Here is a 12969-nt window from a genome sequence, read left to right on the forward strand (position 1 = left end):
CTCTGTCATTCTGCCTTTTAAATAGATAAACAAAATAAATTAGATGGATAACATGTATTTTGATCTGAAAGAAGACTAGTCAAGTTATACAGTATTATTTTAAAATTGTATTTCCTTCAAAATACAAAAGGGGAGAGGGAAGAGAGAAAAGGAGGGAGAGATGAGAGGGTGAAAGACAGGCTCAGTATCAAATCATTTATCTTCAAGTTTTTGAGGTTTTTCCAATTAGTTCTTGCTTGTGTACAATTCTTCAATGTTTTCTCTCAAAGTATGAGCTCTTCTGAGCCTCCTGTACTATAAAATTACTTTAAGAAATGGATTCCACTTTTATTCCTCAGAGAGACTATGGTTTCCAAAACCTTTATGTTAAAATCAGGGCTCCCCTGTTCACTGAATTTAAATTCACAACAGCTAAGATATGGAATCAACCAAAATGTCCATTAAGTGTTGACTGGATGTAGAAATTATGGTATATATACCCTATGGAATACTACTCAGCTGTAAAAAAAAGTGAAATCCCCTCTTTTGCAACAAAATGGATAAAACTGGAAACCATTATACTTAGTGAAACAAGCCAGTCCCCAAAAGGCAGATAACATATGTTTTACCTGATTCGAGGTAACTAATAGAGTACCTAAAATGTAATGTATTAGAGTGCAATGGAAATTTTGAGATATGATAACTGTTTATAGCCCTTGTCTTTTCTGTCCAGGAACAGTGTTTTGTTTTTTGCTGTTATTTTGATTCTCTTCATACTACTTGTTGAACTCTTTTATTTAGGGTAGGGTTAGCCATACAATCATTAAGTAAACTGAAAATAGATCTTTGTAGAAATTGAGAGTGGGAATGTGAGGGGGAGAAGGAGGAAGGGTTGGAGCATGTACAGGAAGGACTGTGGGGGGGAGTGTTACTATGTTCCTAAATCTGTATCTATGAAATACATGAAACTTGCATATACTACATAGAATTTTTAAAAGAATAAAAGGGAGATGTATATATAATGGGAACTTGTGTATACTTACCTTTTTCAAAGACATAACACTAAAATTTTCATTCCCTATAACAACAACAAAAATCAAGGTTCATTCATTGGAAAACACCATGTCATCCTGAGGCAGCCCGGACTGCAACAGGATAACCATTTCTGAGAGGGTGTCTGTTGTCAAAATGTGGTTTTCTCTTCCTTGGGACAAGGAACAAGAATCCAGCTGAAACACCTCAAGGGAGTGCTTCTTTGTACTAGACACTCTCATTTCCCATACCACTCTTCCTGCACGAATTAGAATCCCATTCTCATTCATCTCAGTCTCTAGAAATGAAGTTTAGCCTATCTGCCCTTTTATGCCTATGTAAAGATTTTTCTTATATGTTTTCATTCCAAATGAGTCCTTTCAAACGTTTCTTGTTTCTGAATACTTTTATCTGGCTTGGTTAATACTTTTCATAAGAAATTTTTTATTTTAATGCAGGTGCTCCTGACATGAAAGAAAACTATGTTAAACCGCTTTTCGACTTCCCCTGCCAGCGGGAAGGAGTAAACCAGTAATCTAGAAAGATTAATTATACACTGCACTGCTTCTTTTTTTCATTTTTATGAGCTGTTTTTCAGAAATTTTGGATTTGAGTAGAAAATGTAGCTGCTAGCCAAATTTTCAGCATTTCTTCTCTAGAGATTCTCCTTTTGTGGGTATATTTCCTGGCCATAAGCAAAACTATGTTTAGAGAAAAGCAAAATCTGTTGATGACTAAATATGAATTGTGGAAATAATTATTGATAATTAAATACTTTTTAAAGGCTTTGGTAAAGTTTTTATTGGTAAATCAGAAACTTCTTGGCTGTTGCTACTGAAATAAGAGGGCAACTCTACTTTGCTCAGTAATTACTCTGACTAGCACACAAAAAATTATCCATTGGAAAACATTCAGATATGTAATTGCATCTGGCTATTTGCTTTTGAATCAATAAGAGATATTCTTCCACTCACTGAACCTAGAAAATTTCCACATGCTTGGGTAATGATGCTTCAGAAATGTTTAATTATCACTCCCCTACCTGACCTAAAACTGTTCATGACTTTTGGCTAAGCAAAAAGAGACCAAAAAAAAAAATTCAAGAAACATTAGTCTGTGATACTCTTCCAATGTGGCAACCATATAATTATATATGAAAAGTTTCTCTGTCTTCAGTCATTAAAGCTCTGACGAAAATTTTCATATGACAGTCACTAACTTTTTTTACAAAGACAAAAGGACTTTGACAATTTGTGCATCCAAATAATAATATATAGGTACAATTGTAAAAATTTAATTACACCATTCTTTTACCATATATCTTTAGGAAGATAATACAAAATTCAAGCATGGTCCCTGGTTCATATGTCACCAGAAAATATTCTCAGGTACTCTACAATATGGATATCACTGATAACATTCTTATTTCTTATTGAAGCTTCCATGACCATTGGCATTTAGATGGCTAGGATAAGACTAACATGGTGTCCATCTGCAATCATTAAAGGTGATATTAGCTCTCCGGAGTGTATGACAACATTTTTAGTTGTTAAGCTCTTGATTTTTAATTAGATCATTTGTTTGTTTAGAGAAACTCATAACTTCTCTTGGTATTATGTGATGAAAATGAGTGATTACAAAGAAATCACTACATTTCACGAATGAAATGAATTGAAATGAAATGAATTACAAATGAATTACATTTCATTCAATGAAGTAAAAGACATTTTTGTACTGAAAGATAAAGGTAAGAATGTGGTTTAAAAAAATTAACTTTTCTTTTCTTTTTTTTTTTTTGACAGGCAGAGTGGACAGTGAGACAGAGACAGAGAGAAAGGTCTTCCTTTTTGCCGTTGGTTCACCCTCCAATGGCCGCTGCGGACGGCGCATCTCACTGATCCGAAGCCAGGAGCCAGGTGCTTCTCCTGGTCTCCCTTGCGGGTGCAGGGCCCAAACACTTGGGCCATCCTCCACTGTACTCCCGGGCCACAGCAGAGAGCTGGGCTGGAAGAGGGGCAACCGGGATAGAGTCCGGTGCCCCTAACCGGGACTAGAACCCAGTGTGCCAGGGCCGCAAGGCGGAGGATTAGCCTGCTAAGCCACGGCGCTGGCAAAAAATTAACTTTTCAATGTCTTTTCTTACTATAAACCAAGTTGGTACTTTCCTTCCTAAGAGTATTTTATGCTACTTTGCCTCCAGTTTTAGTGTCTTCCAGGTATTTACTCAAAGGATATTTCATTTGGCCTTTGATGGTAGACAGAATAATAACCAGTCTGCCACCAAAGATAGCTATATCCAAATTCCAAAAATTGATGAGTATATTACTTTACATAGTGAAAATGCATTTTGTAACTGTGATTGAATTAAGGACATTGAAGTGGAAGAAATGCCAGAGATTATTCCAGTGGGCACACACAGTCTTTACAAAGCAGAGGCAGGGAGAATAAGAAAAGATCAGGTGACAATGGAAGCATAGAAAGGTGTTTGCAAATACTCTGCTGCTGGTTTGGAAGATGGAGGAAGGAGCCCTGATCCAGAAATTCATGTGTCCTCTGGAATATGGATAAACAAGTTAAGATACTATTTCCTAGAGCTTCCAGAAGGTACACAGCCCTACCAATATCTTGATTTCAGTTCAGTAAGGTCAGTTTGGATATTTGACCTCCAGAATTTTAAGAAAATAAATTTGTGTTGTTTTAATCCACCCTGGCTGCGGTAATGTATTATAGTAATAATAGGAAACTAATATATCTATTGATAATTTTAAAATATAAAATGAGAAATCATCTGTAATTTATAGCATAGCCACGATTTTTTCCAAGATCATCTGGTTAATAGTAAACCCTAGTCTTACAAAATAAAGAAGAGTACTTTTGTTCTACTAAAATTTAATTTGGTCATTTTGAAATATGTATTAGGTAATTCTATATTGGTTCCCTAGTGCTAAAATAACAAGCTACCACAAATTTCATCTTCTAAAATAAGGTAAATTTATTGCCATGTAATTCCAGAGATCAGATATCTAAAGCAGGTGTCACTGAGCAAAGGTCAGGTATGAGCAGATATTCCTCCCAGAGGATCTAGGTGAGAGTTTTCCTGGGCTTTGCCAGGTACTCGAGACTCCCTGCAGCCCCTTCTACCTTCAAGCAGAAAGCATAACATTTTGAAATTTCTCACTTTGAGTAGGAACACTCTTTCCTTGTTACATCTTTCCTAATCTTGACCTTCTTGTCTCCTAAGGATTCTTGTGGTTACACTAAGGTAAACCGGTATAACATCATCATCCTGAGATTGCTAATTTAATTTCATCTCTTATGTCTTTGGTATGTAAGATTAGATATTTACAGGTTTGGGAATTGGAATGTGCACATCTTTGGAAGGATATGATGTTGTTTACCATGGTCTCTCATACCACAAATAATGTTCTAATTTGTGAGAGTAAATTAAAATGGCCATAACTGATGATATCCCATTGAGAAAATTTGAACAGTTAAGAGACATAATCTGATTTGTGTCTTATTAAATCACTCTGTCATAGTATATGTGTGCTACTATAACAAAATACCCAACTGGGCAATTTACGAAGAATGGGAATTTGTCACAGTTCTCAGGGCTGAGAAATGCAAGACTAAGGTGTCAGCTGATTCAGTCTCTACAGAATGATGTTCTGTGCTTCCACAATGAAACCCATTTCCCCGTCCAGAGGGGAAAATGTATCCTCACAGGGAAGAAGGTAGAAGGCAAAAGGAGAGTCAATTCACTTATCAAGTTCTTTTATAAAGGCCCTAAATCCCATTTACAGAGGAGGAGCTTTCACGGCCTGATCACTTCTTAAAGTACCCTCTTCTTTTTTTTTTTTTCTTTTTTTTAATTTATTTTTTATTTTTGACAGGCAGAGTGGACAGTGAGAGAGAGACAGAGAGAAAGGTCTTCCGTTTGCCGTTGGTTCACCCTCCAATGGCCGCCGCGGTAGGCGCGCTGCGGCCGGCGCACCGCACTGATCCGATGGCAGGAGCCAGGTGCTTCTCCTGGTCTCCCATGGGTGCAGGGCCCAAGCACTTGGGCCATCCTGCACTGCACTCCTGGGCCACAGCAGAGAGCTGGCCTGGAAGAGGGGCGACCGGGACAGGATCGGTGCCCCGACCAGGACTAGAACCCGGTGTGCCGGCGCCTCAAGGCGGAGGATTAGCCTAGTGAGCCGCGGCGCCGGCCAAAGTCCCCTCTTCTTAATACCATACTATTTTGGAGGGTGCACCTTCAAATCATGCACTGTTTGAATAAAACACCTGCAGAGGGGAGTGAGGGCATAATGGAAACAATCATCAGGTCAAGAAATCTGCACTTTTACTCTTCCGTTTCAATTATTGTATTGAACCACTGGATGAAAAATAATATCACCGATAATTGGGGAAAACTAAGAAGATGCTTTGGTTTAATTGGGTTGGAGATGAGACTTAAGTATTTGTTTCAAACATGTAGTGATTGAAGTGACTATTAGACACCCAAGTGGAATGTCAAGTTGGCATTGGATTGGATTTGTGAGTCTGACTTCAGGATAGTGGACTGGAGTGAAAAATGAAGAAGAACTTTTAAATCAGTGTATGGATAGTATTTAAATGTAAAGGTGATATGATCTTCCTTCACTTAGTGAGTGCTCCAAGATCAAGGGATCTGAAAAAGGAGACTGCAGCAAACAGCAGAGTAAAGAGGAGTATCCATGGAGTTGAGTGAATATGTGGTACAAGGAAGAAATAATGGTGTCAAATGCTGCTGATAGCAACAAATCCGCTAAAGCTATTTTCACCATTCCCTGTACATTCTATGAATTCAAAATTTAAGATGCATCAGTTCTAACTGCGAAACTTGTCCAAATATGAATGATCTCCTTCATCACTCTTACGTTTACTATGTTCTATTACTTGTACCTTGAACTTGATTAAATAACCAACCTGGCTTCTTTGGAATTTTGGGTATTTTTTCCAGGGATTTTTAAAGAGATTTATTTATTTGAAAGGCAGAGTTACAGAGAGGAGAGAGACAGTGAGAGAAAAGGAGAGATCATCCAGCAATGGTTTACTCCCCAAATGGTTGCAATGACCATGGCTTGGCCAGGGCGAATCCAGGAAACAGGAGCTTCTTCCCAGTCTCCCATGTGGGTGCAGGGGCCCAAAAGCTTGGGCCATCTTCCACTGTTTCTCAGGTGCATTAGCAGGGAGTTGTATTGGAAGTGAAGCAGCCTGGACTTGAATCAGTGCCCATATGGGATGCGGGCACCACAGGCCATGGCTTTAACCCACTGAGCCACAGCGCCAGACCTTTATGCAGTAATTTTTTTTAAAAAAAGATTCACGTTAAAATTTTTCCATTATCTCTATTTGTTATTTTGTAGATATGTAATGATGTATTTATTTGTTCACTTGATAACTATTTATCAAGCATATTATTATTATTATTATCAGTTGATAACTATTTTTATTACTGATGAAACAACAGTGGACACAACAGACAAGGTCCTTGCTTTTAATAGAAGGCTATATTTCCTAGGAGGGACCTTGAAATGTTGCTATAAGTCCAAACATACTACATATATTTTAACTCTTATGTTAAGCCTTTTTCCAAAAGGACATACAACCAAAGAACATCTACACACTATGCAAAGACTAATAGCCAGAACATGAAGGTTACAGAACCTCACATATCTGGGTTTACATTAGTCATTAAGAACTATTCCCCCAACAATCATTGTCATTTATTGGCCAAATTAAAGACTGATGGAAACCAGGTGATAAATGTAATATTGGCCCAACTTTGAACTATACTTGGCTAGCAAATCCATTTACTTAATTTATATTACTTTTTCAGTTTCTAAATATTTGACAATGGAAGGCTTCCCCTACTTTGTTGTTTTAATGGAAAGAGCCAATTGGAAGCATTTGTTTCTTTTCCTTCTACCACATTAATGAATCTTAAGCAAAACCATATTATCTAGGGGGAATTATAGAGCTTGGTAAGACTTGCAAAATTCACAGACCCACTTGTCTTGGCTTCTTCACTGTGCAGAAGATAGATGGATCTTGGATTATCATGATCTCTATCAGGTATTGACTCCAGCTACACTGCTTTCCCAGATGCGGCTCCTTTCCTGGAGCCATACCCTAGATTCTTGGATGTAGTTACTTGACATGGAAGTATTTCATCCTCTGTACACAGTTTATAATTATATACATGACTCCACTCTCATCTGTAATGTAGTTCTAGTCCACAGATACCTTGATCATCTTGACATTAGAATGTCACATTTTCCATTATATTTTTGATATTAGACCTTTGTATCTGATTAGTAGGGAATATCAAATATTTTAAATGTTTTAGTAAGACATAAGTAAATCAGAAGTATATCTCAGGGAAATTTAAGGACTTATCTTTAATGAAGTTCTTGAGGTTTAACAATATGAAGTTAATCATGGCCTCTCCTTCAATAGTGTACTTGCAACCTATCACTATGAAAAAGTGGAACACTCTGTGAGTCATTTTTGTTTAGAAAGCATTTTTTACATTTCCATGTGTGATGCATATGGTTTCCAGATTTGAATAGGAGCACGGTGACAGAAAGTTCTGCAGAAGTCCAAGCTGCTTTTTCTGCTTTAATCTTATATCACTTGTTAATTTCAACAATATATGATGTATCTGTGATAAATAGGGATGTGATATGAGGTGTCTTAGAAGCCCTAATAGCAGAGCCACAGCATAGATATCAAAGATTTTAGAGTAAAGCCATGCCTTCTTTTGAAGATTTTAGTATATTTTTTGCAAAAATGCTCCTAGTTTGTTCATGTGCCCTGATGTGAAGTTAGTACCTCATCAGGGAGCATCACATAACAGGAATTTAAGCTACTCATCAGAAACAGTGTCACCTAATTCTCTAGGCCATAAAGTTGAGTAGGCAGAGCAGTAATTTATCACACTGAAATGATATATGAAAAATCAGACTCTGAAGTTCTAAGACGCCCAAGTAAATTACATAGGCACGTGATCTGCATTCCTTTGAAAACATCTCAGCATTGCCTCTGCTTTCCTAATCTTCACCTCTTCTCATGATCTATCTTTATGCTCAGTTAGCTAAAGAGTAAAGACCTTCAACCTGGTTTGAAAATGGTTTTGCATGATTTTCTGGCACCAACTTTAAGTGGGTGGCTGCACAGTTTCAGCCCCACTTAATTTTATCTCTGAAGAACAGTGGTGATGGGAAATGCCCCAAATGGGCAGAACTTCAAGCAGCATATTTGGCTCTTTATTTTGGCTCATTTGAGAGGTACTTAGATGTTGGACTGATTTGTGTGCAGTTGCTAATAGCTTGGAACTGTGCAGAGACTTGAAAAGAATAGGATTTGAAGATGGTGATAAGGGAGTTTGAGGAAGAGTTGTGTGAATGTCTCTTGAAATGAGCAGAGTATAAAGATATTTGTGCACTCTGTGTAATTCTATCAAGAGGCATGTGATTCCAGGGAGGGTGTGGATGAATGGCTAGGTGAAAAGACATAGTTTCTGAAAGTCAGTCTCTTTCTAGAGTCTGCCTGGTAGGTCCTTGAACAAGCTATGCCCGGGCACCAACCTTACAAAAACAAAGAATGATGTTGTGCTATCAGTTATGGTATAACCTTAGTTCCAACGAACCTTTCTGTTTATGGAAAGGAGGAAAGGATAATGATTCATTCACATCATATACAAGTGATCTCAGAAGAAAATAAAGTTAAAAATGAGTTGCTTGATTTAGTTGTGGGTTTATTTGCAGCTAGTTCTCTGAGCTGATTAAATTTAAAATCATTGATTTGGTTTGTGTAGGGGGCACTAATTGTCCATGACATGCAGTGGCTAAAACATTTTATCATAGTTTAGTCACTTGTCCATTTTTAAAATATTCACTGGACATTGAGATTGGAATATTTATTCTGTTTAGGATACAGCAACATTTCCTAAATATGTTGCACTTCGCTTTTGACCAAGTCACAAGGTCTCTGAATTAAGATAGAAAATTGAAGATTCACATTTGTTGTGTAAATTACTCATACAGTAAAAAAAGAAAACATTTGTATTTGTTTTGTAGACAAAAACACAAACTTTCATTGTTGAACTGAATTTTTATGATTCTCTGTTGCTTATTTTCTTTCTTTGTGTGCTGTATATTTTTTCCACAGTGGTTTAGAAAAAATAATATTCTGAATTCCAGTGATAACTATCTTTAATAACATATTGAAATCTGAATTTCCCTTAAATATTAATGAAATGATTTTAAAATAAACTCTAATTAATCTTAACTACAAAATTAAGCCCATTTTATTTCCACATAGAGAATCATTGTGGATTTTCATAATAATGACCTTGAGCCATCAAGATAAAAATGTTATGTTAATGCAATCCGTTTAAGGGAGGTAAAGATTTTCATTACAGAATAATATTATCAGAATAATTGAAATAAAAACACAGTATTTTAGCTTAAAAGTCACCTGTAACACCTCAGTCTGAAAAATTTAGATGTGCTATTAACTTTCCCACATTTATATAAAGTTGTAGTTTCTTAGCAAAACAAATTTCTGAATTCTTTGCAAGTTTTCCATTAGCGATACTAGAGAACTCCACGAAATATTTTTCAGATTATTAATAAATTTTGTTTAGTTTTGGACTTCTGGGCTTGAGTAAAGCTAGAAGTGTAACAATGTGGGCTTCCAGGGTAAATGTCAAACTTGGCTGGCTCTCGCTATGAAGAATGAATATGTCATTTGACCTCTTGGTGACTCTATGGCCTCATTTATAAATTGAAGTTTATGTTGCAACACTGCAGGGAGTATGATGATGTAATTGGCTCCAGAGCTCTCCAGGGCACCTTCCAAACAGAGGATGAAAGATGTCTGGTGCCTGGACTAAACTATCAGAAAAATAACAATGAGAAATAAACCATTTAGAACTGAAGAGTTAAAGATGGTCAATAGCTGTAGCAGCTTCGCAGAATGTTAACTTGAGATACAGTATCTAAAACAAATGCTCACTTTTCCCTGCACAGAACGAATTCTCCTATGACCTTCCTGTGAATCTTTATTACACATCTCTCCCTCTCTCTCTCTCTCTCTCTTTTTTTTTTTTTGCATCAGTATTCTCTGCCCTCAAATTTAAACCTAAAAAGAAATGTTAGGTGAAAAACTTGGCCATTTTCATGGTAAACATCAACTTATTTTACCAATCCATCTTAAACATTATATTGTGTGTTAAGTTGGAGACAAATGTGGACACTATATCTGAGATACCTTAGGGAGTATCTTAGTAACTGCATCTTTCAAATCCATTTGTTGGAAGTACTAGATTAGTCCCAAATGTTTTAATCAAATTGTATATGTTGAAACTCGCAATGTCTACATGAAATAAAATGTCACCAGAGTTCTGCAACTCATTTAATTCCTTTTTGGAAGATAGCTACAAAGCAGCTGGAGAGGTGACTCTAGATGGCTACACTCATCTAAGACTTTTAACTGCTATCTGAACTGGTTTTCCTGTTAACCATTCTTCAACTCATTTCAAATGTTTCAAGGAGACATGAAATTCAAGATTTTGAAACTTTTTTATATATTTTAAATTTAAAAAAAATTATTTATTTATTTAAGAGGTAGAGTTACAGACAGTGAGAAGGAGAGACAGAGAGAAAGGTTTTCCTTCCATTGGATCACTCCCCAGATGGCTGCAACAGCCAGAGCTGCACTGATCTGAAGCCAGGAGCCAGAAGAATCTTCCAGGTCTCCCACGCAGGTGCAGGGATCCAAAGACTTGGGCCATTTTTTACCGCTTTCCCAGGCCATAGCAGAGAGTTGAATTGGAAGAGGGGCAGCTGGGACTCAAATCGGCGCCCATATGGGATGCCGGCTCCGCAGGTGGATTAACCTATTGCACCACTGTGCCAGCCCTGCTTTTGAAACTTTAACATGATGCTTGTGAAGGCAGCGTTTTCTGAGAACATGAAAGCTCGGTCACTGCTCTCCTGAAGTCTGGAAACCACCAGAAAACTTTGCAGTCAGAGAACACAAACGAAAAATGGAGACTGACCTGCAATTTAGCAGAAAGGGTGTTTACAAAGCGAACAAAACTGGAATTATAAGGGGCAGAAAATGAACTGGTGCCACTGTTTATGTTAACTGTCTCTAGCTGCCCTTCGGTCAGGGCACATCCCCCAGACTCCCAGCTTCCTGCAGTTAGAGTAAGATTCATGGCACTCTTGACAAGTCCTTGTACAAACATAATCCCAATTGCTTTGTAAAAGTTAAACAACAAGATTACAAGATAAAACAAAAACATTGTGATAGAAGCCTTTAGAAAAATAATTTGTAAAGTGCCCTTCCTCTTCTCTTTAAAAAATAATGTTGGGGCCGGCGCCGTGGCTTAACAGGCTAATCCTCTGCCTTGCAGCGTCGGCACCCCAGGTTCTAGTCCCGCTTGGGGTGGCGGATTCTGTCCCAGTTGCTCCTCTTCCAGTCCAGCTCTCTGCTGTGGCCCGGGAAGGCAGTGGAGGATGGCCCAAGTGCTTGGGGCCTGCACCCGCATGGGAGACCAGGAGGAAGCACCTGGCTCCTGGCTTCGGATCAGCGCAGCGTGCCAGCTGTAGCAGCCATTTTGGGGGGTGAACCAATGGAAGGAAGACCTTTCTCTCTGTCTCTCTCTCACTGTCTAACTCTGCCTGTCAAATAAAAAAATAAAAAAATAAAAAATTTATAAAAATTCATTTCTGAACTTAAAACTCAAGTAAAAATAGTCCAACTAATTTTTAAAAAGCAATACTGGTGGCCGGCACCATGGCTCAACAGGCTAATCCTCCGCCTGGCTCCTGCCTTCAGATCGGCGCAGTGCGCTGGCCGTAGTGACCATTTTGGGGGTGAACCAACGGAAGGAAGACCTTTCTTTCTGTCTCTCTCTCCCTCTCACTGTCTAACTCTGCCTGTCAAAAAAAATAAAATTAAAAAAAATAATATTGGAAATGTGTGAGTGAGGAGTAACTAGATGTGGGATCAAGGGCAAAGGAGAAACAGAAACCAGATGCTCACATTGTGCTGAGGAGATGCTGAGCAATTACTAGCTGGTGCGGATGCCTGATAATTTCCTGCAGCCAGAGAGCCTGGTGCTGTGGGAGTTAGGGACTCACAGGATAATCCCCACCTCCAAGCATTAGCAATTTAGCGAAAGTAGCCTTCTTATTGATTGCTGTTATATTATTACAGATTTCTTTTAGCTTTATGGTCCCAGAATTCTCCAGTGGGGAGATCAGCTTAAATAGTCAGTACATTTTGTATATGTTTCAGAATTCTCCAATCCAGCTACCACTCAGTGAAACATCCAGTGAGTTCCAACGGCCTCGAAACTTATATTATAAATAATGTGAGATTAATGCAAAGAGAGCAGCTATAGTCCTTAATCATAGTCCTAATTTTACAGAGGAGAAAACATCCCAAAGATGGAAAACAAAAAGTCAATAATCTGACTCTTTCATTCTCTAGTTCTCTTGAGAATAAATGCTCTCGTGATGCATGATATAGTTCACCATGAGAAAGTATTATGGTGTAGTAAGCAGAAAAATATACTTCTTCATTAATAAGTGTGCTATCTGCCACAGTTATGTTTTAGGATTTAATACAGCTAAATGGCTAAGGAACAGACATTTTTCCATAAAGATCAATGAGATATGTATAGTAAGATTAGTAAGATAAAAGTGAACTAGAAATCAGAAAGCCTTAATTCTCATTCTGGCATACTGGTCATATGACCTAGGGCATGATATTTAATGTTTACACATTCCAACTCCTCACATTAAAAATGTGCCTACTACCTGTGACACAGTACTGCATTGTGGTTACGGGAATGTAATTTTCTTTTTCTATTTACTTGGAACATGGTGTGAACACGTACTGGTTCACTCTGAATGC

This window comes from Lepus europaeus, chromosome 12 (assembly GCF_033115175.1).
Source record: "Lepus europaeus isolate LE1 chromosome 12, mLepTim1.pri, whole genome shotgun sequence".
Taxonomy (NCBI): domain Eukaryota; kingdom Metazoa; phylum Chordata; class Mammalia; order Lagomorpha; family Leporidae; genus Lepus; species Lepus europaeus.